This window comes from Bolinopsis microptera, chromosome 6 (assembly GCF_026151205.1).
Source record: "Bolinopsis microptera isolate Bmic1 chromosome 6, MBARI_Bmic_1.0, whole genome shotgun sequence".
Lineage (NCBI taxonomy): Eukaryota > Metazoa > Ctenophora > Tentaculata > Lobata > Bolinopsidae > Bolinopsis > Bolinopsis microptera.
In genome coordinates this window covers 14,652,803-14,673,464 of record NC_087077.1, presented here as the reverse complement: position 1 = coordinate 14,673,464, position 20,662 = coordinate 14,652,803, and the positions used below count along the sequence as shown (strand labels likewise).

The 20,662-nt window shown below is 38.4% G+C and overlaps 1 protein-coding gene, 1 long non-coding RNA gene and 1 other non-coding gene across 3 annotated transcripts in view; 1 reads left to right on the top strand and 2 right to left on the bottom strand.

Moving 5' to 3' along the window:
* The first annotated feature begins 5,463 nt into the window (after positions 1-5,463).
* LOC134816347 (myosin-11-like) overlaps positions 5,464-20,662 on the top strand; it is a 93,610-nt gene continuing 78,411 nt past the window's right edge. The window contains 1 exon segment of the mRNA XM_063825147.1: positions 5,464-5,489. The gene's annotated coding sequence lies outside the window, so the exon portion shown is untranslated.
* Positions 15,727-15,799, bottom strand: Trnar-ucu (transfer RNA arginine (anticodon UCU)). Its single transcript has one exon. It is a non-coding gene; the product is annotated as a tRNA-Arg (tRNA).
* LOC134817242 (uncharacterized) lies at positions 17,398-18,473 on the bottom strand. The gene is made up of 2 exons (XR_010160492.1): positions 18,077-18,473; positions 17,398-17,670 (listed from the first exon to the last, which is right to left on the bottom strand). It is a non-coding gene; the product is annotated as an uncharacterized LOC134817242 (long non-coding RNA).

Genomic DNA, 20,662 nt, shown 5'->3' with positions numbered 1-20,662 from the left:
ACTGGTTATCAAACAGGACAAAGACTCTTCAAGACATATACGAAATTATGAACGAGAACGAGAAGAAAGATGAGTACCTAGAGCAGAGAGAGTGTTGAATGTGGAGAAGGCAACCTTCACCCTGGCTGTGTTTCTCACATCTGGAAGTATGTCGAAAGAGTGTAAGCAATTGTGCTTTGTTGCTTTGTTGCCCCATACCCAAGACCAAAGAATCATAAGTCTGCTAAGTTAGCAAACGCATTGCAAACAACTTGCTATGCAAACCAAATCTCGGCTGAGGTAATTGAGTCCCTGGAGGGTATAGTAGAGCAGAAAATGAAGCATATTACCCAACCCACGACTGACTTCATTTCATCGATACAACATCAGCTGACAGAGCTATCCCAAAACATAGCATCCTTAAAGAACACTCCTAACCGTCCTCCTCCTCCTCAAATGAACGACTACAATCCTCCACAACCACCACAACCCCCTAGGAGGGCCCCAATTCAAGTAGAAAATGTCAGTTCAATCAACTTGGTTCCTGATATAAAGCATGTAGAAAACCAGCTAGAAGACTACATCACAGAGAAAGAAGAGAGCGACCTCATGAACATGCTACAGAATCAAATTGCAGACTTCTCAATAGAGGGGCAAAGAAATGTACTTCAATATGGAGAGCACTACAAGTACATGGGTTCAAAGTCAAACCCTTTGGAGATGCCTGAACCCATCAAGAAACTGATGGAGCGTCTCAACAATGAGTATGGGTCTTCACACCAAGAGGAAAGGCACCACTACAGACTAAACTCTTGCCTAGTGAACATGTATGATGATAAGGAGTCAACTCTCCCAGAACACGCAGACAATGAGGGGGACATTGACCCTAAGTCATCTATCTTCACCATATCTCTAGGGATCCCACGTCACCTTCAGTTTAGGAACTTACAGTCTGACGAAACAATGACTGTCAAATGTAATAGCAGAAGCATGTACCAGATGACTAGGCATAGTCAAGACTTCTTCAAACACACCATCAAAGAAGAAGATGATGATTCTGTCTCTGACGGCATTCGCTTCAGCCTTACATTCAGGGCCATCCATTGGTCAAACTTCAACTCAACTATTCTCGTAGGGGATTCTAACTTTGGGCCTATAACATTCGGAAGCGGCAAAGGTAAACTTGGAGAGTCGACCCCTGGCCTCAGATCTTGGGCTCCTACAATAGACTCGATAGACCCACTATCATGCACATCATACCGTAATGTTGTGCTAATGGTGGGCACTAATGACCTCAAGAACAAAGTCACCGACCAAAAGGTCAAAGAACTTTATAAGCAATATAAAACAAAACTTAGTCTGATAAGGAAGTACAACCCTAAATGTAAAATATTCATATGTCCAGTACTTCCCACAAAATCACACGACAAGAACCGTAGAATTTTTATGTTTAATAGATTTATTGCTGAAGATTTATGCCAGTGTGACCTTAAAGTTATCCTAGTTGAAGGTTTTATCAAGTTCCTAGACAAGCGAACAAATCTTTTAGATTATGATCTTGCAAAGACTGATGTTGGAGATGAACTCCATCTCAATAGAAAAGGCACCAGCATCCTTGTTGTCCTATTAAAACGCTGCATCTTTCAATTTAAATCTAGTAAAACTAAATTATCAAGCAGTAGGTTATATTCTAACGCACTCAGAGGTGGCCCACCAAACCCTGTATAGATAAATGACTCCATCAATCAAACGAGAAATATGCGACTGCTGCAACAAAAACGTCCTTATATTGGTCAAGGATACTTGGAATGTCAAAATTGTCCCAAAATAATACACAAATTATGCTTCAAAAATTCAAAATTTAGCCAAGGAGGCTCTGGACACTTATGTACCAACTGCTATAGTATTAGTGTCATGATCTACAATCCCTTTAAGGAACTCATAGGACTTGAAAAAGAGTCTGATGATAAGTTCTACTCAGAAGACTTCCTGGAGTCTTTTGACTGTATTAACCAAGCATCCACAATTTTGGAAAACTGTAAGAGTTACAAACTTAAATCAGTCCATGAAAAGGTCCCTAATAACTCTGATTTTAGCACAATGTTCTACAATATAGATGGAAATCTATCCAACTTTGACTCCTTTTCTGCAGAAATGAGCATGCAAAAACTTACCTACTCAGCTATTGCTCTTGCTGAAACAAATGTTAATCAAAACAAAGGTGATCTGTACAAATTAAGCAACTACTCGCATTTCTATAATGATAAAATTCCAAATAAAACAAAAGGAACAGGTGTCTGTTTATATATCCACTGTTCCTTCAATGCAACCATAAACGACAAGCTTATCAGTACAACTAAAAACCTTGAATCACTCTTTGTTACTGTCAATAAAGGGAGTGAAAAAGTTAATGTTGGTGTGGTTTATAGATCACCCAATGGGGACTCGAAAGAGTTTCTCAATGAGTTGACACACCTGAAGTCACTCTTCCCCAAAGACATAAAATCTATGAGTATTGCTGAAAGCACAGTGTAAGGCCTACACGGACCGCCTCTAACTAGCCAATCCCTGTTTACATACCGTGTAGCAGGGGACTAGAAAGAGCTAAACTAGTGAGCGGGGCATAGCCAATACACTATACTTCCATCATTGAGTATATTACCAACCAAAGGAAAAATTTCCTTGTGTTTGGAATCTACCAAGACGAAAGTTGTACAATCCAGCGAAATTCCCTATAATTTTGGGAGACTACAACTTTGACCTTCTAAAGAGAACAAATCCCACAACTCAAAAATTTGAAAATTTGTTTCTTTCATTGGGATTCTTTCCGCTCATCTCATTACCAACTCATTCCACAAACATTCACCAACATTCCTGCATGACAATATACTCACCAACGACATTGAACACGTCACGATGTCTGGGGTAATTGATGATATGAATTCCCACCACAAACCAATCATAGCCATGTTCAACCTTTGCATGCCTATGAACGAAACTTCTTCAGACCAAAAGCTACTCCAACACTACAGCTTCTCCAAGAAAAATGTTGATACTTTAATTACAGACCTTGAATCCAAAGAAGATATCATGGCAAACAGTACCAACTTTGAAACCTTCTTTAACATCTTCACACATACAATTGACTCTAACTGCAAACTAGATAAACCCAAAGTCTCCAAAAGAAATCCAGTTAACAATCCTTGGATGACAGATGGAATTTCAGAAGCTATTTCAACTAAAGAGGAGCTGTATGATGACTGGATAGCCTCGAAAACGTCAAAAGAATTTAGTCCAGATGGAAATATTGATCTCCACACAAAATTTTCAAACTATTGTCGATGTCTTAAAGGTGTAATAAAAAGTCAAAAAAAGAAATATTACTGTACTAAGATTATGGATCATCAAGGAGACAGCAAGACTTGGGAAGTTATCAATGAATTAAGAGGAAAATGCAAAAAAACCATAAAGCCTCAATTCTGTGTCGACGGAGTACGCATCACAGAACGTAGACTCATAGCCAACAAATTTAATGAGTACTTTGCCTCAATAGCGTCGAAATTGAATGAACAAGTTGATGGGGAAATGAAAATTGAGCCACTTCCTTCATTTGTTGAATTTTTACCAAAAACTCACCCAAATTCGATGTACTTAACAGACTGCACTGAGAGTGAAATATCTCATATCATTTCTGAGCTACAAAATGGCAAAGCTAGTGATTTCCCCATCAGTGTTATTAAAAAGGCCTCACACATTCTCAGCCCAGTGCTTTCCATACAATACAACAACCTTATGTCAACAGGATGCTTTCCCGCCATCCTTAAGATAGGTAAAATTAGCCCCATCTACAAAAAAGATAACGAAGAACACTTACAAAATTATCGTCCAATTTCCACTCTCCCAATTTTCGGTAAAATTTTTGAAAAGGTTATCTACTCACGGCTTTATGGTTTTCTCTCGAGTCAGGGAATACTGCACGATAGCCAGTTTGGGTTCCGAAAGGGTCATTCAACATCACATGCACTCAACTACTCTATTCACCACATTCAGCAGTCACTCAAAGCCGGTAATCATGTTTTAGGAATCTTTATCGACCTAAGTAAAGCATTTGATACAATAGATCACTCAATACTTCTCAAAAAATTAAACACATACGGGATCAGAGGACGGGCACACAAACTCCTGGAAAGTTATCTTTCCGACCGTAAACAATATGTTGGTGTGCTCAATGAAATATCTGATACTCTACCTGTGCTTTTTGGAGTGCCACAAGGGAGCTGCTTAGGGCCCCTTCTGTTCTTAATTTACATAAACGATCTTACAAACTCTGAAAAGAACTCTAAATTTGTTCTATTTGCTGATGACACAAATATCTTCGTCGCTGCAAAAAGTAAAAACCTAGCATACAAAAAAGCCAATGAAGTCCTAAATTCCGTACACCGCTACATGCTTGCCAATAAACTTCACATAAACACTGGCAAGAGCTGTTACCTTGAATTCTCAAACTCTCGATCCAACAAAGATGAAGATACACCCTCTGATCAAGAAATCAATATCAATGGCATACCCTTGGAGAGAGTACATGAAACTAAATTCTTAGGTGTAACAATCGATGAAGACCTAAACTGGAACGCACATAGAAGGAAATTAGCAAAAAAACTAGCCAGCTGCTGTGGCATGCTAAATAGAATTAAAGATAACATTCCCACATCACTCCATAAAGATGTATATCACACTCTGTTTGAAAGCTATCTTGCATATGGTATAACTGTCTGGGGAGGGGCATCTAACAAAAAACTTGAACCTCTGTTCAAAGCACAGAAAATGTGTGCCCGCATAATGTTTGGAGATAAAGAAGCATACTTGGATAAATTTAAAACTAGTGCACGATGCAGACCCTACGGGGAGCAAATCTTGGGCAAGGAATTCTACAGAAAGGAGCATACAAAACCCCTCTTCAACACTCATGAAATCATGAATGTGCATAATCTGTACTTCTACCATTGTATTAATGACATCTTCAAGGTCTTGAAATATAGAACCCCTATATCACTATACTCCCTCTTTGAAACATCTGGCAGACTTGGCAAAGAGACCCTCATTCTCACACCTAAACCATCAGACAGCTACATATACAGAGCAGGGACAATATGGAATACAGTACGACAAAATCTCATGCTAACTACATTCACCTGTTATAAGCCCAATCACCTCAAATCATCCATAAGAATCACCATCACTCACACTCAAAAGGAAGGAGAACCAAATGACTGGAACTTAGCCTTAAACAGCGTTCGACAAAATTCAAAAACTTTAAAATTGACCTTGCCTAGATTACTTAAGCTTGAAAAAGCGGTAATATCTTAGCAAAATATAACTTGCAGCAGCCCCATACCTTGTCATGAACATAATATCGAAACTACCTCTGTGATCACATCTTTCTCTGGGTGCAAAATGAATATACTTTAGTTTTAATACTTTCAACACTACTATATAACAAATAATTTGAGGACCCCGAACTCAATTTTGATTCTCTACTGACTCTGCTGATCTGCACTGTTTCACTTTGTAAAAGAAGTGCGCAATGATCGGAGAAGGTGGTTTTGATGATGAGGGTAACAGGTCCTCAATCTCGTTACAGGATGATACGCCAAAGAATGACAGGAATGTTAGCGAAGATATGTTATCCCCACAACGTTTCACACCTACCCTGAACTCATCCACATCCTCTGAAAGTACTCAACAGCGACAAGGTAACATTCTTCAATACCAGTTTGCCTACATCAAAGACGGCACTTGTAACACCTGTAATGATGTTCAAGCTAATGACACTGCTCTTACCTGCTTTTTGTGTAAATCGTCATTTCATGCTGTTTGTCGAGATGCTGATAAAGATAGGATCAATAATGCTGTAATCTGTCCTCGCACTTTCTTCAAAGCATACTCCGACAGAAACGCAACCAAGGGTGTTAACAGTTCCAGATTTGGGACTTTTACGTTTGTGTGTAATGTCTGCAAGACACACTCTGAACAGAACTCCGCAGTCAGTGCCGAAAGTAAAGTCGACCTGATTGACAGGCGAGTAGATAATCTGACCCAATCTATGGAGGACATGAAGGGTTTACTTATGAAAGTTGTGAATATGAAAACATCTCCGGACAAAACTGAAATTTCTTCTCCTCCATCTCCAGCACCAGTTGCCCCTTCATATCGCTCTGTATTAATCATGTCCAGCAAAACACCAGAAAATCAAGCAAAAGATCACCAAGAAGAAGTTGACAAAATCATCAAAGACAACGCCATTCATGCTGACAAACGGTATGTCAACAAGAATGGGGACATTGTGGTTGTGTGTCCGACAACGGCTGACAGGGAAAATCTTGTCAAGAAAGTATCCCAGCAACTTCCAGAAATGAAAACGCACCAGCCACCAGAACGTTTGCCCACAATCTCTGTTGCTAACCTTGCTGATAATTATTCTGAAGAAGATCTAGAAGACCTGCTCCTTCAAGCTCACCCCAACATTAAGGCATTAAAATCCCAGGGTGAAACATTTTCTGTACTAAAAGTTAAACCTCAGATCAAAAACAGCAGCAAGCATCAAGCTACTATACGAGTTAGTAACAATATCAGGAAAATCATAGAACAACAGGGAGATCGGCTATACATCAGTTCGTTTAGTTGCAAAGTTTATGATCAATTTCATGTAAAACGATGCAACAACTGCCAAGGTTTTGGACACTACAGGTCTGAGTGCGAATCAGAAAAAGCTATTTGTGGTTATTGTTCCAAGAATCATACGTCAGAAGATTGTCCAGAAAAGAAAACTAATAGTCGTATTTCATGCTGCATTAACTGCTCTAAGGGCAAGTATCGGGATGAAAGAAACACACACACGGCATTTGATAGGACATGTCCAGCTTATGTTGCTGAACAGCAGCATCTCCGCAAAACTATCAATTACTACAGTTCAAAAAACTTGTAAGCAGTGGTCTGAAATCCTCTCCGGCGGAGATTCTTGGCTGTTGCTGGAATGTGAGATCTCTCAATAATAAGATTCAACCAATCATGGAATCTATAATCGACCAAGGAATCTCTGTCCTTTTTGTCACTGAGACTTGGCTCACCAGCATGAAGAATGATGTTACTGCTACCATCAAGTCTTATGGCTATAACTTGATTCACTACATCAGGAAAGACTCCGCTAAATGCAGAGGCGGAGGAGTTGGAATTATTTACAATTCAAGTGATTTGAACCTTACTCCTGTGTTTGATAAGTGTGGAGATACGTTTGAAGCAGTTTTAGGCAAATTTCGAGACTCATCGGGTGATACTGTCCTCTGTGCTTGTGTTTACCGACCAGGGTCATTGACTGATGTATTTTTTGAAGATTTGGATGAGTTTATTGGGAACATATTCATGAAATACAAGAAGTTTTTAATCTGTGGTGATCTTAATATTCATTTGGATGATCATAAATCAAGAAACACGGCCAAACTGACTGAAGTATTGGCCAGCTATGGACTGCATCAATACGTGAGAGATCCAACTCACAACAAAGGACATATTCTGGATGTTGTAATCTCCTCCCATCAGATAGTCAATCCACAGTAGACTCGCACACCTCGGAAATGTTCCCAAACTGTGACCATTTCCCGGTTACTTTTAGCCTCACAAAAACAGTTGCAAGCAATCTCAACAAGAAAAAAGTTATCACATTCAGAAATGTCAAAGAAATTGACAAAAATTGTTTTGCGGATAATCTTGCTGAGGAATTGGTTACTGTAATGGATCCTGAGGGTCTATCACAAGCTGAAATGCCGTCATTTGAAAGCCGCATCAGCCTATACAACTCTAAGTGCCTAACTGTGCTGAATAACCATGCTCCTCTCCTCACAAAGGAAATCAAAGAACGTAAGTCTGCCCCTTGGTTCGATGGTGAATATAAAGCACTTAGAAGCCAAAGAAGAAAAGCCGAGACAAAGTGGAAAATCTCCGGATCTTTAACTGACAAGAAACACTATGAATCAATCAGAGAGCAGTGCACAGAACTCTCAGACAGGAAGAAACATGAGTTTTTCAAAGTCGAATTCATAAAGCATTCCTATTCTTCTAAGAGTCTTTTTAGATTTGTGGACACCTTTCTTGATCGGGATAAAAGCATTGTGTTGCCTTCGTCGGAGTCTCTCAAGGACACAGTCGAAAACTTTAACGTATATTTTCAGGAGAAAATAAAGGCAATACGAAATAACTTTGATCATGTGGAGTCTGACGATCAAACGCCCTCTTACTGCGGAGAAAAACTAGCTGAGTTCTCTCCAACTACTCTAGAAGAACTAGAGGAGATAATCAAGGCATCTGAGATCAAGTCTTCTTCAATTGACCCTCTACCTGCAAACATCTTTAAAGAAAACCTTGAGGTTCTACTACCCGTCTTAGTTGACATAGTAAATGCTTCATTATCTTCTGGCAGTATTGATGGCGCTAAACTAGCTCATATCACACCCCTGATCAAGGGCCAGGGATTAGATAGTGATAATCTCAAGAATTACAGACCAATATCTAACCTTAGTTTTGTGGGCAAGTTGATAGAAAGAGTAGTCCTCAGGCGTCTAAATGAACATCTCGAAAACAACAACCTGAACATCCCACAGCAGTCTGGATACAAATCAAAACACAGCACCGAGACTCTGCTTGTGAGAGTTGTTAACGATCTACTCATTGCATCTACAGAAAGCAAGGCAACTGTTGTTCTTCTCCTAGATCTCAGCGCAGCTTTTGATACAGTTGACCACTGCAAACTACTGAACATCCTCAGAAATGAGTTGGGAATAACAGGGACAGCTTGGAAATGGTTCAGCAGCTTCCTCACAGGTAGATGTCAAACGATTAAAGTTGGAAATGAGGAATCTTATGAGATAGTGATTAAGTTTGGAGTCCCACAGGGCTCTGTGCTGGGTCCAGTCCTGTTCAACATCTACATTCGCTCTTTGTACTCAGCAGCACATGATTTGAACTTCTCCATCCAGGGTTACGCCGACGATCATCAGCTGTATAAAAGTTTCAAGCCAAACGAGGAGCCCACCGTCCTTATCAACGATGTTCCCAAATGTTTCCAAGAAATTAATGACTGGATGAAAAAACATTATCTACAGCTCAATGCAGGAAAAACTGAGATTCTTGTCTTTGGGACACCGCTTGTTCTCCAGCAGCTGTCCATAGGGGGCGTGTTTGTTAACTCTGAGACGTGTGTCAGGCTGTCACCTGTTGCAAAGAACCTCGGATTTCGTCTCGACTCTCAACTAAACTTTGGTGAGCAAATCAAGCAACTTAAAACATCGTGTTTTCTGAAACTAAGAGACCTTGCTAAGATGAAAACTTTCCTCACAACCAAACAGATGGGAACACTGACTCAAGCAATTGTAATCTCATCGCTTGACTACTGCAATGCACTTTACTACGGTTGTAGTCAAGCCTCAATTACGCAGCTGCAGAACATTCAGAACCGAGCATGCCGTCTGGTTTTTGGATTAAATAAGAGAGACTCAGTCGAGGAGAAGCTCAAATCCCTTCATTGGCTCAAGGTGAAGGAGAGGATTGAGTTTAAGTTATGCTTACTGATTTTCAAAGCAGTCAATGGTGTTGCTCCTGCATATCTGTGTGATCTAGTAACATTTGTTAGTTCGAGTAGCAGAAGAACTTCCTCCTTACACCTACCCGTCGGATCTACAAGATCACACCCAAGAGCGTTTCAGACTGTTGCTCCGAAAATCTGGAACCAACTACCAATTGAAATTAAATTAAGACTTGTTCCGATGTTGATCTGTTCAAAACATTATTAAAAACTCACCTGTTTAAGAAAAGTTATGGCATGAGCGATTAATTGACAATATAATAACTTTATGTTATTTGCTTAAACTGTTTAGGATGCAACCTAATGTCATGATCTTTTTGAACTTATTAGCAATTAGACTGTTAGCTCGCTTCACAAGCATGTCATCTTCGTTCCAAAACTTTTTATGTCCTATGCATACACTCCTTGATAGTTATCTTGATCTAGTATCTTTGTTTCACACAATAGAGCATAAGTTTTGTGGTTTATCCACTGGGCTTAGAGTTTGTGTTTAAGCTACCAAATTTTATTATTATTATTTTATTATATATATATAGGTTTATTAGTTTTATAGAAATTTAAAAGTTCTATAGAAATTTATTATATAAGGATTATAAACATTTTGTTTGTGTGTTTTGTGTTATGCATTTTTATACCTATTTTGGAAGATATTTTTATAGAATGTTACAAGTGCAGTAGGGTCAGTTTCAGACGAATTAAGCATAAATGACATCATTGCCATGTCTGAAGTGGTTTGTAAATGGGCCATTGTTAGCCCCAAGCGTTTTGGTCCCTCATTCCTGCCACTCAGCATTGCCTACTGTAAAGTAGAAATTTTTCTAAGATAATAGAGAAACTGACCTTGTCTCACTAAATTCAACCACTTACCATAATTCAAATACTAACAACCAAATAAAGTTTTTAAAATAATTATATACAATCACCGAAAGTATTTCCTCAAGTTTACTTCTAGCTAACTAATTCGTGGTTTAAGCTCTTATTTTATTTATGATTAAAGGAATGTAAAATAAAACTTTTCGTTTCATTGAAAACTTTTCGTTTCATTGAATTTGTTAACCGAATAGCAGATCTCATAGCCAGAAAGAGGAAGGAGAGGTACTGCGATGTAGTAAGGTATACAAGAAAAAGAACAAGATTTGCAATGCTAAGAACAAAACTCATTGCTTTACGTGGGTACAGAGGAAAGAGGATGGAAAACAAAAATGAGACCCCTCATGTTTGTTTGAGACCCCTCTATCAGAAGTCTTGGTCAACCTCATCCCTGCCCCAATGATGGAGTAGATGATGTGTTTAAAAAAATGTGCGTATATATATTTGATTGTTTAAAGTTCAAAAATATTGGTAGCAATGAACCATTTCCGTTAACTATGTATTGTGCTCTGCTAGTTGCAACACTTGATTTGATAGTGCTCTGCCAATTGCATCACTTGATGTAATTGAATGTATATATTGTTTAAATGACCTTTTCAATTCTCTGATCTTGACGTTTGGTACAGTGGTTCCTTGGACAACTGTCTATATATCTGAAGTAGGTATCTTTTCCAGTTCTAAAAAGTAGAGAGGAAAGATAAATTAGAAGTCTCTCAATTTTCTCAGTACAGTACCCTATCACATTTCCTGGTAGGCCGGCAGTCAAATGCATCTCTTCAAATCATTGGTGGTGATAGTTAACGCACGCACAAATTTTGTTTTACTTAACTTGAAACAAACAAATATATACACAAAGTTTTGAAAAACATAATTTACTCCATCATAGGGGCAGGGATAAGGTTGTATGAGACTTCTTTATAGATAACTATGGTGATAGTTAACCTTTTTTTCCTTAAACTTGTTTTAATTTAATAATAATAATAATAAATTAATGTTGTTTTTATACAGCACCATAAGGTTAAATAATTTAAATTTAACCCTTATGCTCAGCTGTAAATTAAACTTAAAAGACAGTAGAGATTGCGCATCTCGCCTTGAACGGGGGTGAAACTATAAAGAAAACAGAAGTTTATAACTGCAAATTAAATTCTGACTAGATAAGGCAGATACACCTAACAATTTTATTTATTTCTGATTTGGTTTATTTCAGAAGTTCCTGGGTTCAAATTCAGTCTAATGCAAATAAGAAAACAACAATTTCAAGAAAACAACAATTTTATTTAGTATCAATTAAAGCAGACAAAAATATATTTTCTATATATATATAACTAGCACGAACTTTAGATCAGATATCTTAGGGGACTTGGAGTAACAAGAGATTGACTAGAAGGTATATACCTTTTACAAAGATACGTCGAGAAGAATCCAGGGTGATACAGGATCGGAGAGTGCAGACCAAAAGTTTACGCACCCACCTTTGCCTCCTGAGTTCTTGGTTGGATAGAAATTTATGCAAACTTGGTCGTTTATACTCCAAGTCCCTTTCTTAAAAGAAGTAGTATTAACTATGTCTAGAGTTAGCTTCGTTCAATAATAACAATATCAATATAATCAATATCAATACCAGATAAACCTACCGAATAAATTATTAAATATCAATCAATTAATTCATTCCGATAAAAATTTTTATATATTTAGATATTTAGTATCTAAAAACATTACAACAAATGGTTAAAAAGCGCCCAAAATCGATTTAAAAGATTTTCTGTCTATAGTACAATCATGATAGTAATAGTAAGTGTGCGCCGCTGCAATTAGACTTGATTACTGCAATTTAAAATTGTTTGGAGTCCAAGTATCATTTAAGTCAGCTGCCTGTGCTTGTATTAATAGTGCTTTTGTTCTCAGTTTTATCAAGCTAATGGACGTTTCTAAGCAATTGCTTGAAGTTAAAATTTTTTTATGAACAGCGTTCCAAAGCTTGGCTGCATTAAACAAAAAGGTATTTGATTTATTTAGGAGAATAACTGTGAGACTCGTTGCACGGTTTGAAATGTTGATAGCCTCATAAAGGGAGTATGGGCAGTGGTACTTGATAATCTTAGAAAATTCTAAGATGCAGTGATATTTGTACAAGTTTTGAGCCGTAAGTATTTTTAATCTATTAAAAATGGGTTTTGTATGTTCCTTTTCAAAGTGTTTATGGTCTAGTTTTTGCATACCGTATGGTCTAGTACGTGCACATGTTGATTGTTTATCTAAATATGAGTCAAGGTCGCCAAAAAGGATCCTTATACAGTGCTTCTGTGTGATGAAAAGACTATCATTGGACCGTTCTTTGAGGACAACACCCCACACACTTATACCATAACTGAGATGTGATTCAAAAAGAGCATTATATATTTTCAAATATAGTTCAGAAGGTATCGAGTGCCGAATTCTGCAGATTGCACCAGTCATAGATCGCAGTTTTTTACGGATGTAGTGCATGTGGGCAATCCAGTTTAGCTTACTATCTACCTTACTCGGGATTATTATAACCGGGATAAAGTGGTGGTTTTTGGAAGATTCCGCCATATTTTTCCCGGTCAAAAATTTTACCAGTCATAAAAAAACCCGCCGACTCAGATTATGGGGTTCCAAGGGGGTGGTGATTATTATATTTTACCTGAAGTCTCATATGTGCTAGAGAAGACTTTTGAAGCAGTGGATGGAGGGCTGTAACTTTATTGGCGGTTGCTACCATAATTTCGTTATAAAAATCACAATTTGGTTATAGAAATCAGATTTCAGGGTGGACCGTGATTTTCACTTTTCTTGCCCATGAAGTGAGTAAACTGTGCCACTATTTCATGGTCCACGGTGGATTGATTACTGGAGCAGTTGAAGATGCAAAGCCAAGACGTTCCCCAATACCAAGCGGTGGGCAGGAAATTAAGCTCCGGTGAGTCCGGCTGACCTTCAGAGCAGTAGCCCCATTAGCGGACAAAATGAAAGTCTTGTTAAGACAACAATACAACTTCGAATTTGACGGTCAGCAGCAGGGGGATATCAATAATGATAATGGAGGGGACATTAGCGATAATGAGAATGAGAATACGCTTTAATGAAGATTTGACTTATTATTGCTATAGATTTATTTTCCTTTAAATACTAGACGTGTCTTTTTTTCTATTTCTGAGTAATATCAGTAACTGTAAATTGAAATAACTTCTTTAACAAGTAACAAAAACAGAAATTTCGGTTGAAAATTTGTTGACCTCTGAAAAAAAACTTGAAAGGTCGGCCACCGGTAAATACATGACCGGGATAATTTGGCGGGTTTTGGGAAATTCCGCCATAATTTTCCCGGTTATTAATTTTCCCAGTCATAAATTAACCCGCTATAATATTCCCGAGTAAGGTATAACAAATTGACCATCATCTTACTTTTGAGCCTCAAATCATGTCCCTCAAAAAGCATTGTTTCAGACTCCTTAGGAATGTAATAAGGAGAAAATATCTCTTTAGTAAAGCTCAGCTCAAGCTTATAATTAACAGCATCATTGTCTGCAAATTGGACTACTGCAATGCTCTTTATTATGGAATTAGTGACAACCTCATCCACCAACTCCAACTCGTTCAGAATGCAGCTGCTAAAGCTATAGTAGGACTATATAAATATGATCATCTAGGAGACACTCTGAAAGACCTTCATTGGCTGCCTATTAGTTACAGAATTCAATATAAGTTATTGCTTCTTGTCTATAAATGTCTTAATGGTATGGGACCAGATTATTTAAGTGATATGTTTAAATATGCCAATTATAATCATCTTATCTATTTGACTGAACCAAGAGTATATTCACAGTATGGAGAAAGATCGTTTCAGAAGGTTGGCCCTAAATTATGGAATGAGCTGCCTCTTGAAATTAAGAATTGCATGTCACTGGAATCTTTTAAAGTGTATCTGAAAACGTTTCTTTTTAAACGTGCTTTTGATATTAATTAATTTACTACTTTTTCAACGTTTCTACTGTTAAGTGCATACCCTTAACCTTGTAATTTAGTGTATCAAGTCTTTACAATTTTCTATGGTTTGGAACCTAAATGTGGATTGCTTTTCAGGTTTTCTTGTATCCTGACTTGTTTTCGTGGCACACCTGTGCATTTTAAGTTGTTGTGCCACTATAATCTATAAGTTTAAATTATTATTATTATTATTAACAACACCTAAGAATTTGGTATCCTTGACTTTAGTAATAACCTTACCATTGATGAATATTGATCTAGATTCATCTAGCAGGATAGCAAATGGTCTGGTCCGTGCACAGGTGTCATCATATTCAGAGGCAGGTTTAAAATGTATGTAGCAGCATTTGGACATGTTGATATGAAGTAGATTACATTTCATGTAAATCGAGACATGTTTAAGTACTAAGTTGGCTTTTTTGTATGTTGCTTCTCTAGATGGTCCTGATATGAAGATATTAGTGTCATCAGCATAAAGTACAAATTTCACCTCACTGTCTGAAAAGCAGTTTACTATATCGTTCATATACAATAGGAAGAGTAACGGCCCTAGAATTGACCCTTGTGGTACTCCAAATTTTACGTCCATTGTTTCTGATGGTACATCGTTATACATAACATACTGCTTTCTGTTAGTCAAATAGCTTTTTAGTAAGGTAAGTGCTGTGCCCCTAATACCGTAGGAATTTAATTTGCATAAAAGAATATCGTGATCAAGGGTGTCGAAGGCTTTGCTCAAGTCAATGAATATCCCTAGGACATGTTTATTGCTTGCCAGAGACTTAGTAACGGAGTCTATAGATTTGTGTAGAGCATGGGTGGTAGAATGGCCTTTCCTAAATCCAAACTGTGAGTCTGTTAGTACACCTTTAGATGTGAAGAAATTATAGAGGCGTTTATAAATAACCTTCTCGAAGATCTTTCCAAATAAAGGTAATATTGATACAGGCCGATAATTTTCAATGCATTCTTTATTGTCTTTCTTGTAAATAGGCCAGTCTAGTGTAGTGACATGCACAAAGTGGCTTCGGGTTACTGAAAAGGAGATCAGCACCTCATGCCACCCATCACTGGAAGAGATCTATATAATATTTAAAGGTTTTCAATTTTTGAATGGGTACCAAACCATTGAGTTATCATCTACAATGCTCAATGCTACCGCTATAAAAGATTCTAGAATTCCCAAGCCCACTCACAAGGAGCAAACATGCTGTGAATGAAATGCCAAAAATAACCCCCGGCGGGGCTCGAACCCGCAATCCCCGGCTTAGAAGGCCGATGCCTTAGCCATTAGGCCACGGAGGCATGTTTACTCTGATGAAAATTCTTAACATATTTTTTATTTCCGTTCACTTACATTTAGGATTAGCACTCACAGTGAGAGTGCAAATGTAATCAACAATAACCAGAACACAAGAAACTGGAACTACATCATACATGAGAAGCCGATTGTACATTTTCAACAGTACATTATTATTAAATCTAAAATAGCTAATAATTTAATTAATTATTAACAGGCCCCTTAACGTGGGCAATGACATACGCTTTATTATAAATTATAAAACAAGTTCAAGTCTATTTTCCGATTTTGCTAATTGTCTCTTTAGATCTGTTTCGGTCTTTCGTGGGAGTTCCCACATCTGCTGGTTGAGAATGCTCAACATAACATTCATGATGCTTGACTGCTTTATTAACCCGGGCAGGCACCGGGGGCAGACATCCCCACACCAGTGCGTTGGGACATAGTGTTGGTAAGTTTCAGGATGTGTTAGATCCCAGAGAATCCGCCATCTCCTCTACTGTTTTAGCTCAGCGGCAGCATGAGCCCTGGTTTCCTGCCACATTGGTACGTGTACCTCTGAAAGTACAGAAAGGTGGTGGATTTCGGGGTCCAGGATCCTCCCTCTTTATTCTTTAAGGTGTTATCATTTCTCTGAGATGTCAACAGTACAATTGTATACAAGTTGCAAAATACTTTGTAATGGCTGCAGTGGTGTGAAGTTAACATCCACTTGCTGAATCCTTGTTAGCGCCCCTTTAACATTTAATGTTCAAAAATATAAGCCCTGTTTATTAATAAAAAGAAGTTACGGTATTTTGGCGCCCGCTCGTAGTATCTTTTTTGTACTTTTCTATGTAGACCGATTTGTACTCCGTAAAAACAGCCTTCATCACACAAAAATTGCACACTGTGCACTGTAATATTGAATATGCACATTGGCATTGATCACTTACTATAATGGCGCAGGAGGGTCAACCTGAAAAGAACATTGCTTGACCCTCCTGCCCCACCGCATGGATCAGGAGGTTCATTTCAGAAACAGTGCTTGACCCTCCTGCCCCACCACATGGATCAGGAGGTTCATTTCAGAAAAAACAGTGCTTGACCCTCCTGCCCCACCACATGGATTACGGGGGTCACCCACAAAAACAGTGCTTGACCCTCCTGCCCCACCACATGGATTACGGGGGTCACCCACAAAAACGGTGCTTGACCCTCCTGCCCCACCACATGGATTACGGGGGTCACCCACAAGACCATGTGCGCTGCACTTATTTCTACATCGCGCGCGATACGTGTGTGCGTGATTACATGAAATATTACCGCGCCCTACGCCAAGTAGACGAAAAGCGTGGTCGAAGAGCGAGAGTCGGTACAATAAATAAAACGAGAGTTGGTACATTTAACTGGCATTTTTTAACCGTGGTACAATCAGAATTGAATACAGCCGACACAGGATGAGGGGGGGGGGGGGGGGGGGCAATGACTACTGATGGAGACTTTTGAGCACCAATGGGGACGAAAATCATAGGGACTGAAGGTCAAATCGCTGGTGAAATTTTCCATTTGTCCCCATAAGTACCCAAAGTTTTGGCGAGTTTTATGTAGTTTTGATATTATCTTTTATTAAATGACTTCTAAAGGAGACTTTTGGGTACCAATGGGGGCTAAAAATCTTGGAGACTTGAGGTTAAATTGCTGGCGAAATTCTGCACTTGTCCCCAAAGTACCCAAAGTCATTGGCTCCCCCCCCCTCCCCCGGGTGAGGTGACGGAGAAAAATAAACTGAGCTCAAGGCTACATTTCCAGATATCCCGCCACGGCACCGTCGCTCATGCTGCAAAGTGTGTTGAGAGATGCCCACGTCATCACACGTAAACTGTGTCACGAATACCTGAAATGCAGACGTGCAGAACAAACATAACTCTGATCTATATTTTTCATAAAACTTTCAGGATTTGCCAATGAGGGAAAAGACAGCACTGTCCGAGAAGCTAGAAATGCATGAATCATAGGTGACATGGATAGGGGTAAGAAGTTTTTTAAAAACATGAAAATTGTGAAAGGAAAAGAAGTAGAAATGAGAAAGGGTAGATTTAAAATGTTTGAGAATCGATTTTGTGCTGAAGAACTCCGTCCGCAGGACGGGCTTCCGGCTACTTATGATAATTCGAATAAATTTGAGATTCAAACAAGCTACGAATACGAATGCTTATAGCAGTGGCAAGCTCTTGTTTGCTGCGCATTGGCTGCAATGTATAACCGCAGTATGAACTGTCAAAATATTTGAATTTGCTTACCTAGTGGCTTTGTTTGATAAAGCATACATACTTTATATACCGATAAATCAATAACTCCTTTTGATTCTTCGGTTTGAGAATTGTGCGGTCACACATCTCTGCAATGTCTGAAAAGGTGGCAGGGAAGTATTGAAACTTACTTAACACTATATTTACAGTTAAACCTTGAACTACTATAACTAGGGCAGTAGGAAACGCCAAAAAGTAGATCATCTGACTAAAACAACTTAACTTCATCCAAGAGTCTAGTTAGCAGCATTGTAGCGATAAGATACCACCATAGTTTGAGCTGTCGACACTGAAATAAAACAAACAATTTACTTTTCACTACTGCAGGGGAATGCATGTAACATATAAAGAATAAAGATATAATATATTGTATGTTTTTCATCGTGGCCTCAGGGAGAAGGGCAGCTCGAAAAACCGAAAAAAGTCTTAAAAACCGTGTTGGAGCTGGTGAGTTAAAGCTACCGATCTCGATCGTGAGAGTCAGATGATCAGATCGCATGTAACGTGAGTTTCGCCCGCCTGAATAAGGCAACATGAAATCATATTGCTGGTGACAGGTCTCGACCAAGATGTAAAATAAAGATACCCCAAATTTGTTATTTTTAAGCCGATTCACATCGACCCAAGTCTCTGCTTTGACCCTAAATGCTCAAACTTCGTTAATAGATTGGAAAATCGTGTTATGCTTGTTACTAATAACTGTTGTTTGTGAGAGGACATCTCGATTTCCCGGATCAGAGGATCACACCAATGAGGGGTTGATTGTGCATGTGTGAACTTGACTAAATTTTCAAATTGCCCGATTTTTTTTCAGTAGGTCACATTACTCGTGACGTGCAAATGTATCTTTTGTCTTTTAATAGGTCAAGCTCAGAGCTTTAAAGCTTTAAAGACTTCTCCGTGACAAAGACGGGCCGACATATATCTTTACTCCAGGAAAAGTCAGAACTCTTTCCACACCACATTCTTAAATGTACACGACAGCAGAACGACGATGTAGCCCCACGCCGCAGTAAACTTTAAATTTCTGACCCGGAACGAGCCCAGCAACTGTAGACAGCTGCGTGAGCTATGTACGGTTAGCAGATTTAAGAGCTTATGCAATAAGCAGTCACCGTTCACTCTCATTTTTGACTTTTCTTCTTTTGAACAACAAATGTCCATTGAATGATGCCAAGCTAAGCGATTATGATTAGAAAAGTACCGTGATTTACACTGATGGCTCATACAAGGACTTGTTGGACTTCGTGAATTTGGAGGACCTGCAGCTGTAATCAGTACTTCACTACCAGATGTGCGAGGCCGAGGTTCCCGTTTGACAACATTACAAGTGGACCACCCAGGCCGGGATGATCACGCGCTAGTTGACATGAGATCTGATTCTCCCGGGAAAATTGGGCGAGATGACCGGTGTCCTGTCAGAGGTCACGGATACAAGGATACAAAAATATAAATATTTTATTGTACAATTACAATAGTCGTATAAACTTGACAAATTCGCCTACCATCACGTGACCCTCGTCAACGAGCAAGTGAAAAATGTGTTCACAGCATTTATATTATACGGTAACTACACCATAGATTGACAAGCTAAGCGTACAGAAAAACGTCCAACTCCTGACTATAATAAAACTCCGGTATAATAGCGTTTTTGACGGAGCAATTTAATGGCCTGGAGTAGGAAACTTTGTTGACCGGAATAAATTTATCCGAAAGGCGAAAGATACATATGAGAGGCCATCATAAGATGGTACCAAAATATCTCTGTGAAAAGTCCTTTTTACTTTTTTAAGCGTCAAAAGTCGGTGCACTTACTTTATCCATCGAAAAAAAGGCATCCCCTGGTGGCTCGTAAAGTATCGATTTTAGCTGTCTAGTAGCCATCTTCTGTGCTCTCTGGCAGTCTAAGAAGAAACATTATTATATACGACTCTATACAAATAATCTTATTATAAAACAGGATCATACATAGTTAATAGAACTCCATTAAGAAAACATCTTAACTACGTAATCTGTGCCTAGTACAACAGTTTCCAACACTTCCTACAGCTAGCAATATCCCTTATTTCATTTAAATCACTCAAATTTCTAAGTTCTAAGTTTCTATATTTAAGGTCATCAACAAGCATATTTGATATAAGTTTGTATTAGGTCTACCAACACGCCCTTTAAATTTACCACTACTATTTAACACAAATTTCTCTTTGTGATGAAAAAGTTTAAAGAAGCTTTACAACTTAACTCAAACTAATGCTTCTGTCTGTCTGCTGCATTTGAGTTTATTTCTAAATGATTCGCAGCTTTCGGTAGCTCCATGTTCAGCCCACCATGCCTGAAAAAATTTGGTTCACAATAACTTTGGTTCCCATAAATATTATGGTTACCATAATATAAGTCACAAATTTTGTTAATTTCAAGTCAACAACAATATTAGTCGTATTTTTAAGACCATTTTTCCATATCATTTAATTTTTTTAAATTTATTCAGCTAGCTTTTTTGACTAAAATATTTTCGATCTGGGAAATTATTTAAAGACGAGTCAACATTACATACATCAATTACATAGCATCACATAC